The sequence below is a fragment of the Giraffa tippelskirchi genome, chromosome 3 (genome assembly GCF_054371585.1).
Source record: "Giraffa tippelskirchi isolate mGirTip1 chromosome 3, T2T-mGirTip1v1.2.pri, whole genome shotgun sequence".
Lineage (NCBI taxonomy): Eukaryota > Metazoa > Chordata > Mammalia > Artiodactyla > Giraffidae > Giraffa > Giraffa tippelskirchi.
In genome coordinates this window covers 37,462,565-37,478,389 of record NC_137277.1, presented here as the reverse complement: position 1 = coordinate 37,478,389, position 15,825 = coordinate 37,462,565, and the positions used below count along the sequence as shown (strand labels likewise).

General features: G+C 46.0%; 1 long non-coding RNA gene across 1 annotated transcript; it reads right to left on the bottom strand.

The window, feature by feature from the left end:
* Window positions 1–5,027: 5,027 nt before the first annotated feature.
* On the bottom strand, window positions 5,028–15,616 carry LOC145540740 (uncharacterized). The gene is made up of 3 exons (XR_014078528.1): window positions 15,453–15,616; window positions 10,928–11,343; window positions 5,028–6,291 (listed from the first exon to the last, which is right to left on the bottom strand). It is a non-coding gene; the product is annotated as an uncharacterized LOC145540740 (long non-coding RNA).
* Between the last annotated feature and the right edge of the window lie 209 nt (window positions 15,617–15,825).

Below are 15,825 nucleotides of genomic sequence, written 5' to 3'. Positions count from 1 at the left end.
ACTCAGAGCTTGTAGCTCCTGTCACTCCTTCTCCAAGACTGTTTATAGGGCCAGGACACCCATTTTAAGGAGTAATAATAAGGATAAAGGAATAACCCCAGCAGGTGGACAGCACTTTATAGTTTACAGAATCCTTCCACACATGTTTATCATCTGTGTCCTTCATTTTTTTAATTGTCTTTTTTTAATTGGGGTATAGTTGCTTTACAATGTTGTGCTATTTTCTGCTGTATGGCAAATTGAATCAGCTATGCATGCATGAGTGCTCAGTCGCTTCAGTTATGTCTCACTCTTTACAACACTATGGACTGTAGCCCACCCAGCTTCTCTGTCCATGGTATTCTCCAAGCAAGAATAATGGAGGGGGTTGCTGTTTTCTCCTCCAGAGGATATTCCTGAGCCAGGGATCGAACTTGCATCTCCTGCATTGCAGGTGCATTTGCTACTGCTGAACCACCTAAGGAAGCCCGAAATCAGCTACCCGCATAGGTATGTCCCCTCCCTCTTGAAGGATACTCTCAGCTCTGAGCTGATCTTAATTCTGACATTGACTGCATCCCTGGTTTCCACAAATAATTTCACCCCACCAATTATGTCATGATTTTTATAGATTTGTGAGAACGTAGGGAGAGGTCACACAGGCTGAGGAGTTCTGCTGGAAATTTCATGGTGGATGTGTTTCTTTGGCTTCCACCCTGGGTGTGAATCAAAGCCTCCTCCTTACCCAAGGGGGCCTCTCCCGGGAGTGGGCTCTCAGGCTAGCGGCTGGGATGGTAGTTTGTTATCCCGGAAGCGAGGGGCTCTCATTTCATTTATACTGTAATAAACTCTTATTGATTTTAATAAAATTGAAAAATCTCTTTGTGAATGAAAACCCTGGGGTCCCACCCACATCTGCTGACTTGCTGCATTTTCTCTGCACCGTGGACATCATGATTCATGCCCGGGCATGACCATGGTCGGGGGCTGATTTACTCGGCAGAATAAATGGGAACCATAAAAAGTCACACAGTCAAGGACCTCCCAGGAGCCTTCTGTGGTCCTGGCTTGGAGGGAGGAAAGTCTCCCAATGGGGCAGTCAGAGAGGCCAGAACAGTGCAAGGCACTCTGGGGAGAGGGCAGAGAACCAGCTATCACTCCATCCATGACGGCTTGGTCCCCAGGCCCCACGGCTCTGCTGAGCTTCAGGTAGTGCTTTCCCTGTGTCCCCACATTCTCTGGGGCTGGGGACTGCCTGTCTCAAGTGAGACCACCACCCACAGGGGTCCTCAGCCTGGAAACGAAGCACCACATCACCCTTGACTCTCATTCCTGCTCCTTGGAGGGCGTGCAGTGCTCTGCATACCCACCTCTACAACCTCTTGTATGCTGTGGCCTCTGTCCAGAATGGACCCACCTCCCCGCTCTGTTCCTTTACTCTTCTCTCTCTATAGTTCACCCTCCAGCTCCTTCTACAAATGCTTCAACCCTGGCATTTTCTGCTGCTTCTCTGTGTTCTCATGGACCCTGAATGTACCTCTCTTACTATTTTCAAGGGTGACACTTCTATTGCATAGACTCTCTGTCACACTGTCAAGCACTTTATTACTTAATCTTTATAACAACCCTAGGGGGGTAGGTATTATTATCATGTCCTCTTTCACAGATAAGGAACAGGCCCAGAGAGGTTAAGGAACATGCCAAAGGTCACACAGTGAGGAAGTGACAGAGTTGCAGCTTGAACCCTGGCAGCCTGGCTTCTGGGTCTGGGCTTGCAATCCCTAGACCTCCATTATAGGATTTATCCTACTTATTTCCCTTAGATGTGAGGTTGCCAAGGTCTGAGGTCACGTGTCCTTCATCCTCATGTCTGACGGGGAAGAGAGCACTTGGCCTGAACACTTATTGTCAGCAGAGCTCCCCGTTGCTCCCCTCTGTGGGTGGTGCCAGGGCAACTGTATTCATCCTAAACACCATCATCTCTTGTCTGTGTGCATGCTAAGTCGCTTTCAGTCATGTCTGACTCTTTGAGACTCCATGGACTGTAGCCCGCCAGGCTCCTCTGTCCATGGGACTGTCCAGACAAGAATACTGGTGTGGGTTGCCATGCCCTCCTCCCGGGGATCTTTCTGATCCAGAGATCAAATCTACTTTTCTTATGTCTCCTGCATTGGCAGGCACCTGGTAAGCTCTCATCTCTTGCCTATAGCCTCCTAAATGGTACTCCTGTTTTCATTCAAATGGAAGCACTGCACCCTCTCTGGCCCTGTTGGAGTGTGAACTTTGAAAAAAAAAATAAATCAAATTCCATCTCTTTCTTTCTCAAAAACCCTCCCATGGCTTCCCAGACTCCACCATGAACTGAAAGATCCTCCATTCTCTGGCCTCAACTCTGAAACACTCTTTCTTCTTTTAAGTCTCAGGCCCACTGATCTCCAGGTAACTCCTAGCACACACTTAAGGGCCTTTGTGCCTTCTGTTCTCTCTCCTGGAACATGCTTCCTTAGACCTTCACTTCTTTCAAGTCTCTGATCAAATGTCACCTCCTTAGAGATCCTTTCCCTTCCCATCTTATTAAAAAGTACTCTGTTCATTTCTTTTCCCCTTATTCCATGGCTAGAGTACCTGGGTTTCACTTTCAGCATACCCACTGGGAAGGAAATGTTTATTTCTTCCCTTCCTTCATTCCTATTATTCATTTTCCTTATTTCTTTTAGAAACGGAGTTCTCTCTGAAATTTAATCTGGCTACATGGCCACTCAGGTAGAGACTTCATTTCTCTGACTCCCTTGCAGCTAGGTGAGCCCATAGGCTGAGCTTGGGCTGATGGACTGTGTGTGGAAGTGATGAGTGTCACTCTGGTGTGTCCACTTGCCCTGGTCTTTTGTGCTCTCTTTTCCCATCGCGCAGAATGTTGTATGGCTGGGAAGCTGAGCTAGCTTTGACCCTACAGAGAGGACTACCTCCTGTGGAATGGCAGAGAAACAAAGTGGGAAGATCCAGAGTTCCTGAATGATCTTGTGGGACATAACTTTCCATTGACCCTGGACTACCCACCTACCCCTGAGCTGTTATGACAAAAATAGACTTCCATTTTATTTGGACCACTATATGTTGATGTCTCTGTTACAACAGCTCATTTTATATCCTAACCAATATAATAATTTACCAGCCATGAGAACTTGGGCAAGTTATTTAGCTTCTCCATGCTTCTGTGTTTTCATTACTAAATAGAGATAATAATACATACTTCACGGTATTGTTGGGAGAGGTTTAGTGTATTAATACATGAATGGGGCTTGTAACAACTCTCAATCCACGTTGGCTGCTATTATTTATTCATTTTCATAACTCTTATATATGTATATTGCACACATATATAATGTATGTCCTTGCTTACTTGTTTTTTAAAGTTTTTATTTATTTATTTATTTTTATTTTTGGCTGCAGTGGGTCTTCATTGCTTTGCATGGGCTTTTTCTAGTTGCAGTGCGTGGGGACTACTCTCTAGCTGTGGTGCACAGACTTATTATTGCAGTGGCTTCTCTGGTTGCAGAGCACAGATTCTAGGCATGATGGCTTCGGTAGTTTCAGCTCATAGGCTCAGTAGTTGTGGTTCATGGCCTCTAGAGCACAGGTTCACTAGTTGTGGTTTAAAGGCATAGTTGCCCTGCAGAATGCGGGATCTTCCTGGACAAAGGATCAAACCCAAGGTCCCTGCATTGCAAGGCAGACTCTTAACCACTGGACCACCAGGGAAGCCCTTCCTTGTCTACTGACTATCTCCCTCCATTAGAATGTAAGCACCTTCATGCAGGGACCAGCCTGACTTTACTTCCAACTGTAGCCCCAGCTTTAGAACAATACCTGGTGCAGAGTAGAAACTCAACAACTGTTGTTAAACAAGTGAAAAGGGATGAGTGCTTGTATTCATTTTCTTATTCCTTTCCTTTGCTTGCTAATTAATTCATTCTACTCACTCCAACTCAAAAGCATGGTGTATTTTAGCTGCTCACACAGTCATCTCATAAGGCTGCAATAAGCATATGTTTCAGCTCAGTCCAGCTGAACTGAGCCATGAGGCCTCTGCCTTCTGCTTAAGTACAAACTGCCAGGACCTCTCACAGATGCTTTCTTCCCTCCCTATCCACCCTGACAGCTATGAACTCACAATTTCCTCCCCTGATTTCATCATGAGATGGAGACAAGCTGCATCCCAAAGTTTTATTGCTCTGCGGCAACCTCTCCTTGAACAAACCATCATCTTGCCTCCTCCCAGCCTTTTCCCTCTTCTTACTGTGTCCTGAGTGTCCCTGAAAAAAGGTTTTGGCTGTGCTGTGTCTTCATTGCTATGTGAGGATTTTCTTTATTTGTGGCAAGAGGGGGCTCCTCTTCCTTGAGGTGCTTGGGCTTATCATTGCAGTGGCTTCCTTTGCTACAGAGCACAGGCTAGGACACCCAGGCTACAGTAGTTGTGGTGCATGGGCTTAGTTGCCCCATGGCATGTGGGGTCTTCTCTGACCAGGAGTCAAACTCATGTTGCCTGCATTGGCAGGTGGATTCTTAACCACTGGACCACCAGAGAAGTCCCCTAGAAACTTCTACCTTGTTAGAATCATCCATGACAGGAAGGTATCCTTGTATTAGCTATGTAATAAAAAATTATAAAAAATATAAAAAAGAGAAATCCCTACTTGGCTTCCATAGAAAGAAGGCCAGAGGGAATGGCTAATTGCTGGCAGTCACAGCCACCTCTGCTCTGTCCCCTCTTGGCTAGGGCATGGTCAGTCTCGTGTCCTGGGCTGCTCACCCTAAGTTCCCACGTCCCTCGTCCCTCTTTGTCCAGGTGGCCGGCCATAGGGTGCTGTGTTGTGGGGCAGGTGTGGAAGGCGGCAGCCTGCTGGAGACCAAAGCAGCCTGAGACAGAAGCCCCAGCTCCTCTGTAAGTGCTCTGACCTCCTGTCTGGAAGCACATTGACTGCCCCATTCATTCACACAAACTGGCAGAATATTTTCGAATAAATCATGAGCGTGACAGTTACATTCTCTAAACCACACTGGAAAAAGGATTATGGTATTTACTGTAGGGACAGGAAGATTGATTCTCACCCAGAAAATCTGCCAGGTTCTTGATTTAGGGAGCCGGTGATCAGCACAGGTTAGCTCTGATTGATATTGGCTTGCCTTTCCCACGGGTTCCTCTCACTCCAGGGGACACTTTGGGTGGGACAGCTTTGGGGTCACGACTGTCCTGCTGGTTCTTTGCAAGATGGCCCAGCAGGGTGATGAACATGGGCAGAGTTCACTACCCAGAGGCTGTCTCCTGCCATGCCCTCAACCCTGATCCCTGCTCCAACGGCCCCTGCTACCTGCTGGATAAAACCCAGCTCCTAAGCCTGGAGTTGTAGAACTTCTTGGGTGGAGCTTGTGCCTCTACTGCAGCTCTCTCTCCCATCACCCCTCCCCACCATGCATGCTCTGATTGTGGTTTTCTCATGATGTACTTCGCACATGACTGTCCCTTTCCTATGGTGAGGGACGAGCATAGAAATCAGAAATCATCCCCGCCCTTGGACAGTTCAAAGTCTGGTGAAGGACAGGGACTCATAATCAGTCCCACATGTAGGTCCCATGACACACAGGACTGATGTGTCCAAGGGTGGACCGAGGGGGCAAGGAAGAGACACCATCCACACCTCACCTCCTCTGCCCTCTGTGTGCCCACAAAGTCTTTGGGTTACCTTATCTCCTCTTCTTGTCCTTGTCACCTTACTCATCATGCATATATGCTACTTCTATGTTTCATCAGTGTTTAGCACACGGCCTGGGACATACTTGTATTCAATAAATGTGCACTGAACTGAATTATTGGTTGCCTTTGTCCTGGACTTAGTCCCCTTGGGAGTGAGCTAACAAGAGCTCCAGATACACTTGTTTATTCCTTCCTACAGGAATCACTGAAGGGTCAGTGGACTGTGTAATCAAGACAACTCATCCTTTAGGTCAGTGGGGTTTCGAACTAGCCATGGACTCAGATATTCTTGAGAATGTTCAAGAACCAGTCTTCTACCTACCCCTTGTATCTTGCAACAGGCTCCAAGTTTCCCTATTTCCACTTAAAACCTGCCCTTCCAAACCTACTTCCCCTAACCAGATTGTTTTTGGTTTGGATTTGGCTTCTGCCTGTAAACCAGCCTTTATCCCTTCGGCTCTGCCTCCAACTCCCTGTGGCTTTTCTTCCAGCCAGTCTTCTAAGGGAGATATTGCCAGGATCCACCATAATCCAGCCAGTATCAAGGGCTCTGTGAGGCTCTGAAAAGAGGGTAAAATACAGACTCACACTCAGTTCTACCATTTATTGGCTAGGTGAGCTCAGGCAAATTATTATGTCTCTGAGTCTTATTTTGAGGTATAATAACTAACTTTGCATGGTTGGTGTGAAGTACTCATGTCAAGGTAATAACTTATCTCTCTTTGGTGACCTTGAAAAGTCACCCTTTGATTAATACCACAGTTACCACTGCAAACCTCTATCTACTGGGCCTCTCTGCATCTGGGAGACCCTGTAATGCTAGTTTGTGTGTCTTAAACGCCGTGCCCAGCTGTCCCTCCGCTGTCTTGCCTGTGATGGCTCATCAGGGCCTTTGATGTTCATGGGCCCCACTGTTTTCTACCAGGAACCCTCTCAGCTGAAACCTGTGCTCCAACGCTTTGTCATCCCAAATCCAAACCCAAGCACGAGGCATCCTTCTCTTAACTCTCTACAGCCCAGTCTAGAAGAAGCTTCAACTTCAGATAACACGTTCCTAAGGGTTCCAGGTTCATAGAAGGGAATGATATTACAAATACTATAGCTTATATAGAGGGGGCTGCGCTTGGATGCCAGGGGCTTGACCACTCCCTGGGGACCCTTCAGAGCAGTGGCTGCTTTGCTTCTAGTGTTCTCTATGGGACAACAGGCAGCTAGCTCAGCTCAGAAAGGCTGGATGCTTCTCCTTCCATCAAATGTCCCTCTTCCTCTTCCCCACTTCCTGCCCTGGGACCAGCTATTTCCCAGCATATCTGACGGTAGAATATCCACTCCCTTCAACGGAAGCCCCACTCTGCAGGCATATAGATGCAGTGGGCTCAGATTTATTCATCTTAAATAACTTCATTCAAAGGACACTGAGAAGAAAGAAGGCTGAATGCCAAGGAATTGATGCTTTTGAGCTGTGGTGTTGGGGAAGGCTCTTGAGAGTCCCTTGGACTGCCAGGAGATCAAACCAGTCAATGCTAAAGGAAATCAATCCTGAATATTCATTAGAAGGACTGATGCTGAAGCTCCAATACTTTGGCCACCTGATGCAAAGAGCCAATTCATTAGAAAAGACCCTGGTTCTGGGAAAGATTGAAGGCAGGAGGAAAAAGGGACGACAGAGGATGAGATGGTTGGATGGCATCACTGACTCAATGGACATGAGTTTGAATAAGCTCTGGGAGATGGTGATGGACAAGGAAGTGTGGTATGCTGCAGTCAATGGGGTCACAAAGAGTTGGACGCTACTGAGTGACTGAATGACAACAAACAACTTCATTCCAAGGACACCGAGAGTTCCATCCAGTTCACTTTCCCAGTCTTTCCTCCATCAGCAGATAAAGCTGGTAGCATTAGCACCCTCTCTCTGAAGCCAGCTTCCTTTCCTATAAAGAACTGCCCAGAAAAGGATCCACATTTTCCCGGGGACCAGCACCACTTTGGAGCAGAGTTCATATGGAAGCAAAAAGTTGGGTTTTTTTTGTTGTTGTTTTTTTACAGCTTCTGCATCTCCCTCCCCTGCCCCTCCTTCTTCATGAGGAGGAGGCAAGAAAGTCTCCCCAAGAGAACCCTTAAATTCTTAGTTGAAAAGATTTGTATTTAGGTTAATGGTGATTTCACAGTTTTCCCCAAGAACAACCAGTGAGTATGTGTGTAACTAAAAAGCACATCATGATGATTTTCCTAAAATAAAGGAAGAGTTTGCTCCCTAAAGATGGATGCAAGATTCTTGGGAGCAAATATCAAGATGTTGCAACTTTTTCAACACCAGGGCTCCCCCACTTCTTGACTCAATGTGCTAAGTTTTCATGACCCTGAGTATCCAGAGGCGGGAAGCAGACCCCTCCCTTTATTACATCTGAGCCCCCTGGAGAATTACAGACTTCCAGGTAGGTAGGAGGGGCTTCCCTGGTGGGTTGGCGGTAAAGAGTCTGCTGCCAGTGCAGGAGTAGCAGGTTCAATCCCTTCTCCAGGGTAGGGAAGATCCCCTGGAGAAGGGAATGGCAATCCACTCCAATGTTCTTGCCTGGAGAATCCCATGGACAGAGGAGCCTGGTGGTCTACAGTCCCTGGGGTCACAAAGAGTCAGACACGACTGAGCACATACACGCACACAGGTAGGTAGGAATCATGGGGTTACCCTGTCTGTCCCTGAGAATCGGGAGACCTCCTGTGAACATTCCATCAGATGACCTCTTAGGTCTGGCTGCCATGCCTTTCACAGCAGGGAACTCCTGACTTCTCAGACTGGCCCATCCCTGACCAGCTCTGATGGTCACATCACCTTCTTCAACTTCTGAAGCTGGTTCAGTTCCAGCCCCCAGGGCCACACAGAAATCTACTGCTCTTCCTGGGATATCACCCCATCGATGTGCCCACTGAGAACATATTCTTTGATTTGATCTTCTCTAGGCTGGAGCTGAGTGCCCAGTTACCAGCCTCTCAGTCCCCTAAGCCCAGGTCCACAGCTTTCTGTTATTTGACGTCTTCAGTCCTTCCCCACTCTGGCCTTCCCCTGGGGCCATGGCTCATCTGCTGGCTCCTTCCCATCACCTGCCCAGTGGGGGCAGAGCAGGGTGTCCCAGCTATTGCCCCAGTCCTGACGAATACACTTCACATTCAGGCAACCTTATTTCTCATTGGTAATTTCTGACACTTGTGTCATGGGCTGGCTCTGATAGACCTGAGAGCTGACTGACCAAATGTGAGCATTGCAACACATTTGCACTCATGCCTTTGAATATCAAGTACAATTCTTCTTGTCTAAATGGAAGCAGAGTGATTGGTAGGGGAGGAAAACTTTTCCCTTCTTCCCTCTCGGTTCTTTGACTGGTTTAGTAATGAAACTATGACTTCGCTGGTGGTCCGGTGGTTGAGAATCTGCCTGCCAATGGAGGGGACACAGGTTTGATCCCTGGTCCAGGAAGACCCTACATGCTGTGGAAAAACTGGGTCCAAGTACTGCAGCTACTGAAGCCCACACGCCCTAAAGCCCGTGCTCTGCAACAAGAAAACCCTCGCAATGAGAAGCCCACACACTGCAACTAGAGAGTAGCCCCTGCTCACTGCAACTAGAAAAGAGCCCACACAGCAGTGAAGACCCAGCACAACCAAAAATAAATAAATGAAAGTTTTGTAAGAATAATGAAATTGACTTAAGACAGATTAATGGGAAAAAAAAACCCAAATGTGTTTCATATGTATGGAATCCTCAAAGATATGTGACTCAGAGAAGTGACCAAAGCAGACAGCTTTTATGCCTTTTAGACCAAGAAACAATACATTTGTGAAGAATTGACAAAATAAAGGGGTTCAGGCTTGCGTGTGTGCTAAGTCGCTTCAGTTGTGTCCAACTCTTTGAGACCCTATAGACTGAAACCCGCCAGTCCCCTCTGTCCATGGGCTTCCCTAGGCAAGAATACCGGACTGAATTGCCATGCCATCATCCTCCAGGAGATCAAATCCACCTCTCTTATGTCTCCTGCATTGGCAGGTGAGTTCTTTACCACTAGCACCACCTGGGAAGCTTGGGCTAATTAGTGAAGAGGTAAGATTTGTTACGTAGCCTTGTGTGAAAGTCGCTCAGTCGTGTCCGAGTCTTTGTGACCCCAGGGACTATACAGTCCATGGAATTCTTCAGGCCAGAATACTGCAGTGGGTAGCCTTTCCAACCCAGAGATCGAACCCAGGTCTCCCGCATTGCAGGCAGATTCTTTACCAGCTGAACCACAAGGGAAGCCCCAGAATACTGGAGTGGGTAGCCTATCCCTTCTCCAGGGGATCTTCCCGACACAGGAATCCAACCAGGGTCTCCTGCAATTGCAGGCAGATTCTTTACCAACTGAGCTATCAGGATTAGCCCTGAATTTCCCATCTCTGATGAGAAGGATGTTTCTCTACCTCCTGGTACAGGGAAGTTACCTTGCACACAGGAGATTTATTTCCTTTTTTCAGGGGGAAAAAGGAAGGTCAGAGTGTCTTTCCTGCACCTGCTGTTTCTTAAGTAACTATAATTCAATACAGTGACTATGCCATATTTGGTATATGGGGGAGCATCTCCTGGTCCTCTTCAGATTCTAGTGGCCCCACAAGGAGAATTCTGGAAATGTAAAGGCCGAACATCTATCTGCCTCTCCCTCTCTGTTTGCTGATTGCCTCTGAACAGCTTCTCCAGAGCAAGGCTGGACTGCCAGTGCTTTTGTGTGGAAGCAAACCTGTTTGCCAAGAACCAGTTTACCAATTTGGCTTCCCTGGTGGCTTAGACAGTAAAGAATCTGCCTGCAATGCAGGAGATGTGGGTTCGATCCCTGGGTCAGGATGATTCCCTGGAGAAGGAAATGGCTACCCATTCCAGTATTCTTGCCTGAAAAATTCCATGGACAGATGGAATTCTGGTGGACTATGGTCCATGGAGAAGGGATAGGCTACCCACTCCAGTATTCTTGGGCTTCCCCGGTTGTTCAGCTGTAAAGAATCCACCTGCAATGTGGGAGACCTGGGTTCGATCCCTGGGTTGGAAGATCCCCTGGAGGAGGGCATGGCAACCCACTCCAGTATTCTTGCCTGGAAAATCCCAGTGGACAGAGGAGCCTGGTAGGTTACAGTCCATGGAGAGAGTTGGACACGACTGAGCAACTAACACTTTCATACCTTTTCAATTTGCAAACTATTTAAAAAAGCTGAATATTGTTCCAGCCATGTTGCCCTTTTTGGCCATCTGAGTCTGAGTTGCTTGCAGGTGTTGAGTTTGGGAGGGGGCTTCCCCTGGCACTCAGTTCTCCCAAGAGCAGAGAGGCATCCTCTTGGGTCTCAGCAGAGGTCTTCCAGATCAGTCACCTGTGCCCCTTGCTCCAATCAGGCTATGACAACCTGTCCTGGCTGCAGAGCTGTGAGCAGACAAAGAAAGTCACCACAGCTAAGGCGGAACAGAAACCAGAGGGAGGCAGACCCAGGGGAAGACCTGGGACAGGTGTCTCTTCCTGAAATAGAGCTGGGCAAGGCCAGGTGACAGGTTAACCAAAACAGAATAAGAGCTTCTGAGGAGAGCCAACAGGAACAAAGGCTTTCTGAAATTGAAAAAAAAAAGTAGTTCTTGAATTTCAAACTGTAGACATGAATTAGAAGATTGTCCCTTTTGAGAATTATAATCATAGTGGCTTACAAGATCAGGTGTAGAAGTATCTCAAAGGAGAGCCTTGAGACAGAGAGAAACAAGGGAGAGAGAAAGAGGGGGAGGTTTCTAACAGGCAAAGGGAGCTTGGGTGCAGTGGGATGGAGCAAAGTCATCGTTGATCCCGTTTTAATATAGCAACAGAAGAATATGGAATGTTTTGTGCACGTAATGATTAGGAGAGTCCTCATTAATAGAATGACAGTCAAGAGAGAATTGTCAAAATAATGGGGTGGGGGGAGGAATAAGTTGTTAACTCCACAGAGCTAGATAAATTAAGGAAAGGGGAAAAGAAAATAGCAACAAAGTAGACAGTAACCATCATGTAAGAAGGAGAAATGAGCAGAGGGCCAGTTGTTTCCATGAGACTGAATTGGCTGAGTTCCCAGATTCAAAGGTGGAAATGGTGGATTGTGTTAAGAAACCAATCTTGGCTTGACATTGTCTAAAGAATCTCACCTAGGAATGTAAAGTGTACAGCCACTATGGAGAACAGCATGGAGATTCTTTAAAAACCTGAAAATAGAGTTACCATGTGATCCAGCAATCCCAGTCCTGGGCATATATCCGGAGAAAACTCAAATTCAAAGATGCATGCATCCCAATGCTCATAGCTGTGCCGTTTACAGTAGCCAAGACATGGAAACAACCTAAGTACCCATCAGCAGAGGAATGGATAAAGATGATATGGAGTGTACATATATCTATGTCTCTCTCTATATATATATACACACACACACACGTGTGTGTGTGTGTGTGTGTGTGTGTGTGTGTGTTAGTCGCTCAGTCATGTTCAACTCTGTGCGACCCCATGGACTGCAGACTGCCAGGCTTCTCTGTCCATGGAATTCTCCAGGCAAGAATACTGGAGTGGGTTGCCATCGCCTTCTCCAATATACACACATATATATATACACAATGGAATATTAGTCATAAAAAAGAATGAAATAATGCCATTTGTAGTAACATGGATGAACTTAGAGGTCATACTAAGTGAAGCAAGTCAGACAGAGAAAGACAAATATATGATATCACTTACATGTGAAATCTGAAAAATGATACAAATAAACTTATTTACAAACAGAAATAGGCTTATAGACATAGAAAACAAATTTGGGTTACCAAAGGGGAAAGGGTGGGGGAAGGGATAAAGTAGGAACTTGGGATTAACAGATACATATGCTATATATAAAACAGGTAAACAACAAGGTCATACTGTTTAGTACAGGGAACTATATTCAATATTTTGTAATAATATATAATGGAAAAGAATCTGAAAAAGGACATATATTCCATATAATGGAATCACTTTGCTGTATTCCAGAACTAACACAAGATTGTAAATCAATTATACTTCAGTTAATAAAAAAGAATCTCACTTAAAGTGATTAAGAAAGGTCAAAAATTAGTTGGTGGGCAAAAAGATGCTAAGAAAGTGCTTCAACCGTTTAAAAAAAAGCACAAGAAGAAATGGAGGCAGCAGTAATACTGAAGTGGAATTGAAGGTAGAAGATATTACATGGGATTGATACCATGACAAACAGAAACAGAATGAATAATAGTAATAAATACGTGTAGAACTCTTGCCATGCACACAGGGCTATGGACTTTAAAGAACAAAGCCATATAACCCTTGCCACAGCCCAGTAAGGTAGATAAATCATTATCCCCATTTTACAGATGCATAAACTGAGGCTTAGAGAGCTTAAACAGCTGGTCCAAGGTCTCAAAGTTGAAAGCCATACTCTTAACCAGAACCTCTCCTTTTCCTTCACTTCACTGGAGCAAGGCACAACATTCTCTCCAGGGCCAGCACCTGATGTGGAGTTAATTCTACCAATATTATGTGGTATATATGATATATAACCCTTTTTAACATTTTTAACAATTTCCAAAATATCACCAATTGATTTGTTTTCAGTGCAACGGTTTCATCTCATTCATCACGGCCACCGTGCTGCCTACATCTTTTACTTTTGTGATAAAATCTCTGCTAAACTCGCTGCATCCCTACCTCCTCTGCCTTCATAAAGACACCTTAAAATGATTCAGGCTCTTGCCCATCAAACCTTGACGGCCAGAATCAATGATTTTTCCTCCACGTGGGACTAATGGGTGCCTCTAGCCCCACGACGATTTCCACATATTGAAACATCTGTGAGGCAGTAGAAGTTCAACGTGATTCAAATACTCTGGTTCATATGAGCTGGCATCAAGGTAATTATAAAGTAATTCGATTAATTAAAAGTAAAACATAATTAAACCAAAAAGGATTTTGCAGCAGTCTCTCCTGGGTTGCTCAGCTTAGCTGAGGTGATATACTAGACCAGACTTCTGCCTCTGCTACCAGAGGGCAAGGTGGAAATAAACTGAGCTTTCTGAACTTTCAACAGCAATTCATACTTCAGATTTCATCCCTTCCAGTACTTCTCAATGTATAAGATCTGTTGTCCCACCTAAGCCATAGCCATTTCGAGAGAAAAAAGGGGTGGAGATCGTAACATCGTCTTACGCATATTTAAGAAACAACAGCCGATGTAAATCATATTTAATGTGTCTAATTGATATCTAATTATCTTGATATTGAATTGCCAGTAAAACCTGAAAGGTTGTAAATATCTGATATTGATAAGGAAGTCGTTATCACTCAGCAGTTACTTATTATTTTCTCCAATCTCAGTTAATTACATGACAATGAAATTTATTTCCTATGAAAACTTGGATCCTCTTCTAACAATTAATTGATCTCTAATCAGTGTAGGTTATCTTGTTAAATTCTGTTAGGGCTTGTGTAGGGAGGTAGAACTGGAGACCCCCTAGCCAACTCTGTTTCTAGAGGCCCCTCTGGCTTTCTTGTATCCTGGAGTCCTTTGGGGAGGTAGCTAGCCTAAGGTTGGAGGTAAATGATGAATTACTGAATATTAGATAATCACTTGGTGAGCTTATAAAAATTCTCATGTCCAGGCCACTCCTGCCCTCCCCAAACAAAACACAATGAATCAGACTGTCTGGGAGTGGGACTCAAGGCTCAGTATTTTTTAAACTTTCAGACTGATTTCAATGTGCATCTAGATTGAGAGCCAGGGTGACTCAGACTTGAGGTATATGGTGGATTGCGGGCACAGATGGTGGGTCTTCTGTCCTGTCCCATAAAGACTGCTGGTCAGCCATGATCTCTAGCCCAGTGTGGGCCCAGGGCATCTGGACCAGGTTCCTGCAATGCAGTTATGTCCAGTCCTTCCTTACCCCACTGTCTCCACCCAGCTTTTTGTGACCATCTTTCATCCTTTATTAATTTTTATTGGAGTATAGTTGCTTTGCAATGTTGTGTTAGTTCCACGTAAACAGCAAAGTGGGGCTTCCCTCACAGCTCAGTCCATAAAGAATCTGCCTGCAGTGCAGGAGACCCAGGTTCTATCCCTGGGTCAGGAAGATCTCCTGGAGAAGGAAATGGGAACCCACTCCAATATCCTTGCTTAGAAAATCCCATAGACAGAAGAGCCTGGTGGGCTGCAGTCCATGGAGTCACAAAGAGTCGGGCATGACTGAGCAACTAACACACAGCCAAGTATATCAGTTATACGTATACACGTGTCCCCTCTTTTATTAGGTTTCCTTCCCAGTTAGTGTGGGCCATCTTTCAGTGTCCACTCTGTAAGTATGGACTCCCTCCTCTCCGTAGCAGCCAAGCCCACCTGAGCTTGGTCCGTGGCCCCAACCTCTTCCTCTCCCACCCCTCTCATCTCCTATCTTCTTGCTTATGCTTTTATTCCTCCCCTTTGAGTTCAACTCTTCCCCGAGCCTGGCGTGCCTGGGGCAGGGAGTCCCTTCTTTGTCCAGCCTCACAGCATGGCAGTGGCCACACTGGCTTGGGAGGCAGACCAGCTTCCCTGGGGTACAGGTTGTGGCTGCGTGGTCACCGTGGACTCTGCAGTACCCAGCAGAGTGGTGGGCACTGGATAAATGTTCATCCAATGAGCGAAGTTTTAGAGGATAGGCACTCACCCGTCATGTGTTCTTTGAAAGGAGAAAGAAATTACATCGCTCTGCTGGAAAACTGCGAGGAGTCCACTTGGCTACTTAATGAGATATAGTTATCCCAGAGGAGTGGCATGGTTGGACAGATAAGGTGATAGGAGGGTGAGAGCAAGGCTGTCTTAGTGTATGGCAGTAAGGGGTGCACATGGGAAGCATGAGTGTGAGGGGTGTTTGTGAGCATTATGACCTTGTGTGTACATGCATGAGTGCGCTCACATTTGTCTGTCTTGTCTTTGTGGAAAGGCCCCTGGTTTTGAACATTGCTTCTGTAGGCAAAAGAGAGCGTGTACTACACGAGTCTGTTTATATCCTGTTCTAGATGATGCAGGCTAACCAAGGG